The 14284-nt window shown below is 36.1% G+C and overlaps 1 protein-coding gene across 1 annotated transcript in view; it reads left to right on the top strand.

Moving 5' to 3' along the window:
- The window catches only part of LOC121381436 (chondroitin sulfate proteoglycan 4-like), a 28481-nt gene that overhangs the window by 668 nt on the left and 13529 nt on the right, over positions 1-14284 (top strand). The window lies entirely within an intron of this gene.

The raw sequence follows: 14284 nt of genomic DNA, 5'->3' as shown, positions 1-14284 counted from the left end.
TAATCGTCCCATTTCAGCATAGATCTGCAAATTGGTTACTGATCTGTATCATCAACACTCAGAGCTTCTAGATTATGGTAGCCCCACTCCCATGGCTAGTGATATTCAGTGTTGGGCTAGCAAATAACTACTATTACCATTCCCAACGGGTAGTAAAAAACCCCTGTTAAATGTTGCAATTAAGGTTATTTTGTAAATATGAATATTCTAACCCAACCCCAATCCCCAATGTTAGTGTTTTTAAGCTCTGTCTGTTTTTAAGCTCTGTCTCCCTCTTTAGGTGACATATCTGATTATTACTATTATTTAGTAAAATTGTATTTTGGTGTGTAAAATCAAAAGAATGTCTGATGTATTGCTTTCCCCTCACCCCACAAGCTGTTTTCCCTCATAGGTCAGATTACTCGGGCAAGTTCAACCTTAACACATGACATTACTTGTTTGCCCGGATTATAGCAAAAAATGACACTGTTGGCTAAGACGCCACCAAAATCTATGGACAAAACGGAACCTAGTGTTGGCTAAGGCCCCCCCCCCCAAAAAAAAAGTGTTTCGGATTGCATCCCCCCCCCCAAAAAAAAAAAATTAGGGTAGGTAGGTAGGGTTTTTTTTTTTTTTTTTTTTTTTTTTTTTTAAATTGAATACTATCATAATCATAATAATAATAATTATTATTATTATTTATCATCATTATTGTTGTTGTTGTAGTAGTAGTAGTAGTATTGGTATGCACTGTTTGTGTATTTCCTTAAATTAATGGGACATTTGTATTAATTTGGTTGTTCTTAATTTAAATACTTTATGCAAACATTTGAGATGCATTAATAATAAGACCTGTTGATTTAAGTGAAGGCGAGAATTAAGCTGAATTGATACGATTATATTTAATCGAAATAACCTGTACCAAGGCTATGTTCGTACATTCGGTTACTTCCGTGACCGACCAAGCTGTTCAGTGGTAGCTAATCAGGGGAAGGAACTCTATTACAAAGGCTTTTCCATAATTTCTCGATGTTTTTCGGAAGGGAATTACATGTGCAAAATGTATTGTATAATAGTACGTAAACAATGTGCAAGGAAGGAAATACTCTTGTTTGGTGATGTTGTCCTCTTTTATTTTTACTTCTTTATTTTATTTCTTTGTTTTTTTATTATTATTATTATTTTTATTTATTTTTTCAGTTTAAGAGAGAAAAAAATTAGGGTCGGGGGGGGGGGGGGTAAAACTAGGGACGGTCAGTCGACCGGAAACACACCTATTTTTGAAATGTATGGCTAAAATGGAACAAGAATCATTAGAAGTTGTAAATGATGATATTACTATGCTCAATAAAACAACAGCTATATTAATCATTTATTACTTTGTTTTATTTTTATGTTCATGTAAGGGCAGCTATTTTTATGTCCATGTAAGGGACATAGAAGGAATAGCAGCTAGATGTCAGCAATATGCAGACAATCATCCATAGGTGTTTGCAAACATCATACATGTGTTGTTTACATTATTCAACATTTAATAAAGACAACACATTTTAAAAGGAAAAACCTTTTGCATATCTCTGTTGTTGTGTTGTCATTTTTTCTAATGCAGCAAGGGATATTTTACATGCAAAAACTATAGATTATTTCACTTACACATGTATATTGTCACTAATGTTTGACATCCAATAACCGATGATTAATACATCAGTGTGCGAGTTGGTAGGGTGCAAGTTGATATAGCCTTATAGGAAGCAAGTTTCAAACAATGAAAAAACCCACCCTTTTTTCATATGGTACTTGAAATTTACTAGAAATTATTTATTTTTCTAAATTGCACACAAAAATAGTATTAATTTGTTCTTTCCAAAACACTTGTACATTTATTTTTAGGTCAAACAAAACTGAAATTATTTACAAAAAACATATTTGTAGGAGGATGGGATGAACTATTATAAATATGTCAATGCATCGATCTTTGAACTGTTGGGTCCTGTATTAGTTTTTTAGAATGGTTCCGTTTTTCCCAAAATATTGAGGTGCCATTATAGCCAAATGGTTCCGTTTTGATAATGGTGCCGTTTTAGCCTGATCCTGTGTGCCCCACAAAAAATCCTATTTGCTTCCACTTGGGGTTTGGTGTGTCAAGACTACATTTATACATGCTACATGTACAGATAAAATGTCATATGATCACTGACAGCCATATTGTTTAATGTCACTTGGAAGGAAATTCAAATTCACATAGATAAAAATTTATTTTGGTCCTATTATAAATATATATATATATATATACATACATGTATATATGTATTAACGTAATACAATTTTTAATGAGCTGAAATGAGAGATTTTCCACTACAGCTGTGCAGGTGCTACATACATCAAAAGACTTGATACAGTCGAACGCTGCTGTGCCTACTGTGCAATGTGTACATGTACATGTGTGAAGAGTTAACTAATCAGTGTTTCTGCCAGAAATAAATTTTTAGGTATAGCGCTATGAAATTGAATATTTATATGTGTAGTGGGTATGGAGGGCCTCCCCAAGAAAGAAAATGGGTTAGGTTTAGGGTTAGGGTTAAGAAAATAATACAGTAATGATAAAGAGTAACTAATTTTGTCAGAAGGTCAACTTAAAAAAATAAAATATGCAAAAAAATCTGGGTATGGCGCCATGCCCATTTTACCCTCTGGCAGAAATCCTGTTAATCATTGCATGCATTTTCAGATGGTGACTATCTTTTGTAGCTCAATTACTATATACTGGAATTGACCTCATCAGGGTGTGCATTTGGGAATTTTTTTTCACTTGCCATTCAGTCCAGTCATTTCAACATTTTGACTGGCCCATGCAATTTTTAAAAGGGCAAAATTTTATACAAATTTTATACAAAAAGTATTGTCCTTGGTTGCCTAGGAGATCAGTTTCAATAGGCTTACACATTCACTTCTAAAGTGTATTGATCGGTGTTCATAACTTTAGCTTTTTGTTACTATTTCTACGCTTCAAATGAGCATAAAATTGGCTGTTATGTAGCATAGTTTTCCACATGAACATGACTGAGCACTGCGTCAAAGACTGTAGAAATACTAGCATCAGCTGTAAATATTAACAAAGTCACCTTTGATTGAGCACTGAAGCATTTAGTTTTTAGATTACAGCCAGGCAGAGCTTCTAGATTATGGTAGCCCCACTCCCATGGCTAGTGATATTCTGTGTTGGGCTAGTAAATAACTACTGTAACTAGCCCGATGGCTAGTGACAAAAAAAACCTTGTCAAATGCTGCATTTAGATATTCTGTAAATATGAATATCCTGCCCCATCTTTTCACCCCAAATCTAAGGATTTTTAAGCTCTATCTCGTTCTTTAGGTGACACGTCTGATTATTATTAGTAGTAAAATTGTATTTATTTAAAGTAGGGCTAGTGAACTTTTAATCATGGCTAGTACATTTTTAAATCAATGATCCCATGGCTAGTGGATTTTATAAAAATTCTAGAAGCCCTGAGCCAGTTATTTTCAAACAAAAATGTTCAGTGTTTTATGAAAAAAAAAATGTATTTATGTTAATTTGCTTGTTGTGCTTATTTATGAAAATGCTATTAAATAATTTTATTTGATAATTTATTCATAAATTTAACTGTTTTGTATCAAATGAATTGTTATTTTGCTGCCGAACAAGAAACAGTTTAAATATTGCTAGACTCTTTCTGTTGAAACATGATACAAGATTGTTATAGTACTTATATGTATGTGACAAGTAAAAATTAAGCACTGTCTTGTTGGGTGGGGGCGGGATGTAGTAAAGCGCTCTCCTGATGTGCGTCAGTCTAGGGTCGATCCCACGTCAGTGGGTCTGTTGGGCTATTTCTCGTTCCAGCCAGCTAGTTCACCATGACTGATTTATCAAATTACTGTGGTATGTGCTCTGTCCTGTTTATGGGATGGTGCATATAAGAGATCATTTACTACTATTGAAAAAATGTAGTGCATTTTCTCTCTTAAGACAATATGCCAAAATTAATAAATGTTTTAACATTCAAGGTGCTAGCTAACCAAAACTAGGTGCTTTAACCAAAACACCTTTTGAGGGTCTTTTTTGACAAGTTGATGTTAAACGTTAATGTAGAGTTCTATACCATGCAAAAGAAGTCTCAGAGGAATGACACTGTCACGTGTGTGTATGTATATAAGTACTCTTCAAAAGTAGGGGAACTGATAAGAATTTACAATTGCCAAAATTTTAAGACCTGTACATGCATGTATATTAGCTGTGGGGAATGGTTATATGATAATAGTTAATTGGACAAACATTACAACCGGTAGTTCAGTATTACAGTACGTTTTATGACCACCAAAGATCTTGAAGGACGATTGGGGTCAGAAGTGAAATTTGAAAGTTGACGTTTTTTATCAGTAAATCGCATGTTCAAAAAATGACTAAAAACAAAACAATAACAACTATATGATCAACAGAATGAAAACGATTGCCAGAAATAATGTTCCACAGTGATTAATCTACCTTCCCGGAAATTATCAAATCGAGAATGACACCCCACGCACGTGTACGGGGCAACTGCGTGATGGACGTGCAAACTATGAAATGTGTTTAGGTGTGTTGATAAACAGACCTGAACATTCTTTACTAGGATGTCTGTGGTCAAAATGTATGTTCTGTCTAATAGTTAATATTAACATTAACATTTCAGGTTCCCCTACTTTTTTGAAGAGTATATACAGTCAGATCTCGTTACTACGACATTTACACCATCCGACCACAGATTGTCAGGAATGAACATACACCAATGTTATTCTGTTCATTACACCGGAATTTACACCTTCCGACACTGACAGAGCAAATTGGGAACAAATGTGCACCTAACATCTAAAAACACCTCTTTACAACGACATTACATAATCACAGATCTCGTCGCAAGTCAACAGTCACATGATGTCTGAGTTACCCATGTCAGTGAACTCTATAGACTTGTATTGCTTTTAAAGGATTCACTTTGAACAATCAAGTCTACTAGTTTTATGACATTTTGTAAACGATGTAGATACCAATCGATTAGATTGACTGTGAATGCACTTTGATTAATAATAATAATATACTTAGTATTTAATGATGGTCTGTGATCCATCCCTGTCGGTGGAACCATTGGGCTATTTGTCATTCCAGCCAGTGCACCACGACTGGTATATTAAATGCTTTGGTATGTGTTATCCTGTCTGTAGAACGGTGCATATAAATGATCGCTTGCTACTATTGATACCCAATAGCCGATGATTAATAAATCGATATAACGACAATTTCGATATAACGACATAATGATCCAGGGACGAACGTGGTCGTTGTAACAAGGTCTGACTGTATATATACAGTTAAACAAACCTACTCTAGTGGCCATCTGTATTAAGCAGACACCTGTGCTATAAGGTTATATTTTTATTCTCCCAAATCATCTAATATATATATATATATATATATATATATATATATATATATATATATACTGAACAAAAAAAGAAACTTCCGATTTGTACATATAGTATTTGTTGTGTTAAAGAATTCATTGTGTAATGAAATTATATAGGTAGTATTAGCTTTGAGCTGTATTATCAGGATTCATGAATTTTATCGATTATTTCTGCACTGTTAATCGTTGACAATGTGAAATTCAGTTTGCACGTGCATGCATGGTTCGACATGTCCCGTGTAGTATTCGGTCAATTTGTTTTATTTGTCTTACTGACATTGTTGTCAAGTGAACGAAAACACTTCAAAATTTGTAAAAAAAATAATGTTTTTAACATTGTAGCATTTTAGTATGCCAAGAATACCCAATAATTTACACGAACGGGCAATTGGCATGCTTGATGCTGGCATGTCGACAGAAGACGTTGCAAGACATGTTGGGAGTTCTAGTCGAGCGATACAAAATCTTCGCGTAAGATTTCGAACAACAGGAAGCACCAATGACTTGCCACGCCGTGGACGTCCACGTGTTACAACATGTGGTCAAGACCGCTATATCATGAACACGCATTTGCGCAATCGATTCCAAACTGCCACTGCTACTGCTGCTAACACACCTGGGCTTCATAATAACCGAATCAGTGGGCAAACTGTTCATAATCGTCTGTGGGAGAACAGTTTACATGCACGATGTCCTTACGTCGGATGCGTTTTAACGCAACGTCATCGTCTTAATTGGACTCGTGTACACACTCGTTGGATACGGCGATGCTGGAATACCGTTCTTTTTTTGGATGAATCCAGATTTTCTTTACAACGTGGTGATGGCAGGGTGTGCGTCTACCGTAGGAGAAATGAACGCTATGCTGATTGTTGTGTTCTTGAACGATATCATTTCGGGGGTGGCGGTTCTGTCATGGTCTGGGCAGCCATTGCCCATCGTTATCGTTCACCACTAGTCGTCATTGATGGCAATTTAAATGCTCAACGTTACCGCGATGACATTCTCGCTCATCACGTCATTCCTCTGTTCCATAACAACGCCGACATTTCGATTTTTCAGCATGATAATGCCACCTCTCATACAGACACTGTAAATTTTATTAGGACAAATAACATTGATTTCATTGATGACTGGCCCACTAAAAGTCCTGATCGAGCATGTTTGGGATAGTCTGGACAGACAATTGAGGGAACTTCGTCAAGCGCTCATTCAGGAATGGAACAATATTCCACAGGCAGAAATCAACACTTTAGTCAAATCTATGCGCCTGCGATGCACTGCAGTGGTCAATTCAAGAGGTGGTCATACCCGTTATTAAGTGGGTGTTTTTATTTTTTAACCCCTACCACACTTGGTCAAAATTTCTCCCAGTTTCTATTAACCTATTGCCATGATTTTTGCACCAAACGATGCATCATGGAACCTTCTTTAAACGCATATATAACAATTATTCCCCTGGTTTGTTTTCATCAAGTTATGTTCAAGTAAAGTTAGCGGAAGTTTCTTATTTTGTTCAGTATAGTATGCTATTAAGCAGCTACCTGTCTTAAAATGCCACTTTTTGATACTCTCTTTGGTGAGTACTTCACAAAAGTTTTACTGTCTATAAGATTAACACATTGCATCACTGTACGTGTACTGCATGAAGAAATTTGAAAAAACAACAACAGTGCAGACATTTTGTAAATTAGTTTGCAAAGCTGTACATTGTGTAGTAGTCTTCTCAGATTCCGGTGATAAGACAGACATTTCTACAGCTGTTCTCTCCTACACACAATCTTTTCCTGTCACTAACTCCCAAACAGTTACTCATCACCTTGGTGTATTCAGTGAAAAGTGATATCCTAACCCACCCAGACTGGAATATCAATCTGTGTCTGTACACTGCACACTCTGTGTCTGGCTGAACACTGCCTTCTGTTACCAGTAGGCTGCAGGGGAGGATATGTAATCTTTCTGTTGTCTCAGCTGTGTGCCAGTGTTTTAATGTGCACACTTCTTCAGCTGGCATCAGGGGCATATTTGTTAAGCCAAGTGCCTTACGGGTGGTAGCTACTGGGTTCACATCTCGGCAACCTCTGCAATTAAGAAAATGTCCACAGCAAAAAACAAACCATGCCATTGAAAAGACCCTGAATTAAGTGCCATAGAGAATTAAGAACTCCAGGGCATTGCTGATTTCTATGGGTAATTGCAGGGAAGGAAGGAAGGAAATGTTTTATTTAACGACGTTCTCAACAAGTTTTATTTACAGTTATATGGCGTCGGACATATGGTTAAGGACCACACATATATTGAGGGAGGAAACCCGCTGTCACCACTTCATGGGCTACTCTTTTCGATTAGGGATCTTTTATCTGCACCATCCCATAGACAGGATAGCACATACCACTGCCTTTGATGTACCAGTTGTGGTGCACTGGCTGTCCAGAGCAAGAAATAGCCCATTGGGCGGGTAATTGCAGGGGTGCTCAGTACAAACTCCCAACTATAGTTCATCCCACACGGAAGACCTTTTTCAGGGGAACATTTTGTTGAGTATCCCATCGCCATTCGCTACGCAAGTTTCAGAGATCACTACACAATTTTAAAACATTAAACAGTAGTTTTTAATTGGCTAGAAATATTGCTAATCAAGATTTTTAAAACAAAATGTTCCTTGTTTTTTTCGGTACTATGAAATTTACTACAAGTTATTTACTTCTAAGCAGATTGTTTTCTAAATTGCACACAAAAATAGTGTGGTTTTTTTTGGTTTTTTTTTCCAAAACACTTTTACTTTCCTTCTTACGTCAAACCAAATTGAAATTATTGGGGGTGGGGTGGGGGGGAACGTTTTTGTAGGAAGATGGAACGGACTATAGAAATATTTTTAATGGCTAATTAGGGAGGTGTACGGCACGCCCACTACAAATACTACTTTCATTAAACACTAACAACTATATGTACATGGTATGTGCCTAGAATAGTGTGCTAGTACCTTAATTGGAAATAAGCAAAGAAAGAAGATTAAGAAAAAAAAGTTATTTCCAGATGCCTATAATGATTACTTTGCAACTTGTTGCCTAGCCAGGAAACATTTTGTTTTCAGAATCGTGATTCTAACCGATATTTCTAGTCAATGTAAAATTGATCAGCAACTACTGTTTAATGTTTTAAGATTGTGTAGCGATCTCTGAAACTTGTGTAGTGAACACACAACATGATACTGAACAATATGTACCTTACAGGCTTACAGATCATTAGCTGTGGGCTTTTAAAACAAGAACTGTAATCATGTTGTGTGTGTGTACATGTATGTATGTATGTAGACCTAAGATCATTGAATGTGTGCATGTTTGTGTGTGTGTGTACATACAGCATAGCATTGCAGGGCTAACTCTGGCAGTTGCTATTTGCCAATTTTAGAAACAATTGGCAAATTTTATTTTAATTAGGTTGATAAATTTCATGTACTAGTACCAGTAATTGATTTTTGTTCGAAAATAACGTACAATCATGTTTATGTCATAGGTTGCTCACACACATCTTATCTTTGTTTAATCAAAAAAAAATTCAGGTGTTGAATTTAAGACATTATTTACATGGTCATGACTGGGTAATGCAAAAAAAAAGAAATAGGTTGCCTGAATTTGTTTTTGCATATTAAACTCGAAACATTTGGGATTCTCAGAGGCCTGTAAACAAGCCCATTATATATTTACTTACATGTGGCATGATGTGGGGTTTGGAGTTGTTTCAAAAATTTGATCCACCTGTGTGGTCGTTGTTAATGTTACGGTCATTGTGTGGTGATTCATCTGGAAGGCTGTTAGAGGAGGAATGCTTTCAGTAGTGGACAGTGTCATCATTAGGGAGACTGGGCAGTGCTGCATTCTACAAGGTCCACTGCTCCTGTTGATTACACTGTGTGTCTACCTGACCCGTGAGAGGTCATGTGTAGGTGACCCGGTGTGTCCAGCTGACAGTATTTTTGTTATGTACACTAGTAACTCAAACTTGAAGAGTCTGTTCACAAAATATAGATACAAATTACAAAATTGGAAAAATGGTGATAATTAACAACATCAACTGTTAGTTTCATCAGCAAGATTACATTCCCACTTGAGTCTGTTCGCCAAATATAGATACAAAATTGGAAAAATGGTGATAATTAACTTCAGTTGTTAAGTTTGATCAGTAAGATTACAATCCCAGTTGATATCTCCAAATGGTTAAAAGTTTAAATTTGTTTTGTTTAATAACATCACTAGAGCACATTTATTTATTAATCATCGGCTTTTGAATGTCAGACATGGTAATTTTCACAGTCATAGAGAGGAAACGCGCTACATCTTTCCATCAATAGCAAGGGAACTTTTATTTTCACCATCCCACAGACAGGATGGCCTATACCACGGCCTTTGATATACCAGTTGCAGTGCAATGGCTGGAACGAGAAATAACCCAATGGGCCCACTGGCGGATCGATCCTAGACTGACAGTGCATGCATCAAGCAAGTGCGTTACTACTGGGCTACATCCTGTCCCTCAAACTTGAAGAGTGTTCACCAAATATAGATACAAAATTGGGAAAATGGTGATAATTAACAACATCAATTGTTACTTTGATCAGCAAGATTACAATCCCAGTTGATATCCCCCAATGGATTCAATCCTCTTATAATTATGTACTAGTATAAATTTGCAAAACCCCAGCACTGGTACATACATATATACCTGAAGCTACACCTTTCCATTTGGAAATGGCAGGAGAAAAGTCCATTGCTCTCCTGAAGATCATTCCAGATGAGATATTTCAATATATTGAAGAGGACAGTTCCACACATTTAAGAGATAAGCGTCATAGCAACACATACTAAAACAAAAATGTGAAAAGCAAGCGTAGAAACAACACTTTCAATATTTGGACAAGTATTAGATAGTCAAGCAGTACCCAGTATACCTACCGGCCTGTAGACCGATGGCCTAACCACGACACCATCAAGGCCGGTAGCATGAACAACTGCTAGCTTGTCATGGGGACGTCTGTGAAGTTGTTATTGTTTAAAGCATGTATAAAAGATTGTGTGTTTTTTAAAACTGACATCTCATGGTCAATGAGTTTTGTAAAAACATTCTTCAGTAGGTTTTTGTTTGTTTGTTATGTGTTATACTATACATGTATGTATATATCCCAAGCATCAAACAAAATTACTGTGGGCAAAACATCTGATTTAAATTAGGAATTGTTCCATCATTTAAAAAAAGCAGGGGAATTTGGAAAAAACTTGATAGGCAGAAATTTGCAAAACTTTTAATCCACTAATAAATTTAATTAAGCCATTAAAAAAAAAATGTTTTACAGTATATATGCAATAGTTGGGTGTTTAAATATCTAGACTATTTATGTATTTTAGAAAAGTGGTCGTGATATCAATAAGAACCTAAAACCGGTCAGGAAGCTATAGATTGCCATTGCACACTATCAAGTGTTTGAGAGCTGTACAAACAAATATAACTTTGACTTTAGGTTTAATGTAACATATAGTATACATGTACTTGGGATTAAACTGTCAGAGATTGGGAACGGGTATTTATACAAACCATGGTCGATGCCTGATATTTGAATACTTATTTTATACTATAGTTATGCAAGATATACAAAGCATTTTTTGTACAGTATGTGTTGTAGGCCTATATATATCACAATACAGCTGCCCCAAATCGACATATTGTAACATGATCCTCCTATCATAATATGATACTGTAATTGTCATATTGAATAGCTCAAGTATACATCATGCATACATGTATGTATATATACATGTACATGTATTTGTATATACATTGTACATGTACTTCAGTAATAGATTTAAAGCTGTCATTTAGTCAATGTGGAGGGCGAGACATAGCCCAGTGGTACAGCACTCACTCGATGCACGGTTGGTTTGGGATCGATCCCCGTCGGTGGGCCCATTGGGCTATTTCTCGTTCCAGCCAGTACACCACGACCGGTATATCAAAGGCCGTGGTATGTACTACCCAGTCTGTGGGATGGTGCATATAAAAGATCCCTTGCTGCTAATCGAAAAGAGTAGCCCATGAAGTGGTGACAGCGGGTTTCCTTTCTCAATATCTTTGTGGTCCTTAACCATACACATGTATGTCTGACACCATATAAACGTAAATACAATGTGTTGAGTGCATCGTTAAATAAAACATTTCTTTTTTATTAGTCAGTGTAGTGCTTTGTGTTGGCAAGCCGTATAACTTTAATACACTGGGGCAACCCATATTCCTACTGGGGGGGGGGGGGGGGGGGGGGGGCAACCCACTGTGTTTATGTGTGATTTTATAAAATTTAATAGTTTAAATTGTTTAATTGGTTGTTGGGTTATTGTTGTTTTTTTGGGGGGAGCTATACCACTGCTTTAACATTATAAGAAGCTTATATGAATTTTAAAAATGTATGAAGTATGTTGTTTTGAGTAAAATAAAATAGACTGTCCACTAGGCATTTGTAAAACTTACTGCCATGCAGACAAAATCTTAAAATTAGACTGCAATGGAGCATTTATTAGCATGCCTGTATATTTTTCATTGTTTTAATATTACCTAATTGGATATAAGAATGGTGCCTCTTGATTAAACTAAGGATATGGTACTTGCACTTAATGTGTTTGAAACTGTTTTCTATGTCGCTACTCTTCATTCATCAAATTTCAAAGCTCATTAAAATAATTGAAAGGAAATGGCAGAACAGCACTGATCAGCAGTACTTAATGTTATGTATGTACCAGGCGTAATGGTACACATGCACCATTGGGCACTTGATAGATTGTGCATCGGTTTGGTGTAATGAAGCTGACATATATAAATACATTTCCTTTGCTTATCTTCTACAAGTATCTACATGCATTAACGCTATTGCTACCGTATACTTGCATGAATAAGCATGAACTAATACACATATGGGTGTATGATGTTTGGGTGTCATAAGAGTTGGGCAGTAATAGTGTTGAAATTTCAGGTTTAGTATCAGTATTTCACGCTGTGTTTTTGGAATACCCATCTTTAAATGCATGCCCGATTTCACACTCACCCACTAATTTCATCTAAATAAATATAAATTCCATACACACGGCCCTCGTCTGGTTTATATCCTTTCAGGAAAGGTACAGTAGATATCCTTGAGGGATCGTGAACCGGCCTAGTACCGGGAAACAGATTATGCGCACGCGCATTGTAATTTAAAAATCAATTTGTTATTGCTTTACTAAATTGGGGGAAGGGGAGGGGGGGGAGATATTTTTCAATACAGAAATTTATTTATTTTGAAATTTGCTTGGTACGGTAAATCAGTATTGACATGATACCAATACCGAATGGTATATACAGTATTCCCAGCTGTTGTTAACACCCAGCTCTACATTAGATGTTTCTTTTCTTGTTTCTTTATTTAAAAAGATTCTCCTGGATTTGTAGCCTTTAAAATACATTGGAATAATGTAAATATATTTGGGTAATAAAACCTACAAAAAAATTGAAGATCTAAAGTAAATTGAATATGAAAAATGTAAACCATATATGCATGACTCAGTTTTCAGCCCTTTTTTCATTTGGCGACTAAAACATTTCATACTATTTATAAATACAAAAATACAAGTAGGTGCCATCTGGTACCAAGATGGATAAGTTATCACAGAGGGCTATTATTTAACATTTTGTTTGACAGTTGGAAGAAGAAATAATTTGTTCCATAAGAAAATTATTCTAATAGGGAAAAAAAGGGGCAGTATTTAGCTGTCGTTTAAGCACTCACCTGAGGTGCTTTTGTCAGAGGATCAAACCAACTCGGTGGATCCATTCAACTGATTGGGGTTTTTTTTCTCGTTTCAACCAGTGCACCACAACTGGTCAAAGGCCGTGGTATGTGCTTTCCTGTCTATGGGAAAGTGCATATAAAAGATCACTTGCTGCTAATGGAAAAATATAGCAGGTTTCCTCTGATGAATTCGAGTCAGAATTACTGAATGTTTGACATCCAATAGCCGATGATTAATTAATCAATGTTGTTAAACAAAACAAACTGTAACTAATAGGGCACCCCACCCCCCCCCCCCCCCCCCCCCCCCCCCCCCCCCCCCCACCCCCCCCCCCCCCCGACAATGACAACCCAGACAAAAACAAACAACATATTGAGGCACTGCAAATGTTATGATTACCACACATGCATTGACTATGCTGGACTATAGTACTGTCGGCAATAGAATAAAACTGATTTTCGTCGATTATTTCTTACATATTAAACTGACAAGTAAATATTTTGTAAATATCTATTTAATGATAGTCTACCTAATTTAGTAGTTACTTGTTTGGGCGCTCATTGATGTTCAAGGTGGTGTTTACTCTTGAAATTAAAAGAAAAATGTCAGTAAACAGGTGATTTGTGCACTTTATTGGAACAGACTATAAAACAATTTGGTCAAGGTGTGTCAATTTCATGGCTGTTACAATATGTGAGGAACTGTTTCTGATGATGGTTTGCCCCCATCCCTCTCCAAAACAAAATATTTGTAGTCATTTATAAGTAACTTTTGAGCAAAACTGTCAAGAACCACATTATGAGTGATCCATTATACCGGTATTAAAGGTGCTATCTGAATGTTGCCCAATGACAGCTATTTCAAATCTTTCTTCTTTTTTTTTCTTTTTTTTAATAAAATTTTGATTTAACATTTAAAGAAGACACCTTTAACAATATGCCCATAAAAGATTATAGGAAATAATTTTATCTACTGGTAGCAAATACTTTTTTATTGGAGAATCTTTAT

The sequence above is a fragment of the Gigantopelta aegis genome, chromosome 2 (genome assembly GCF_016097555.1).
Source record: "Gigantopelta aegis isolate Gae_Host chromosome 2, Gae_host_genome, whole genome shotgun sequence".
Taxonomy (NCBI): domain Eukaryota; kingdom Metazoa; phylum Mollusca; class Gastropoda; order Neomphalida; family Peltospiridae; genus Gigantopelta; species Gigantopelta aegis.
This window is presented reverse-complemented; position numbering and strand designations above follow the sequence as displayed.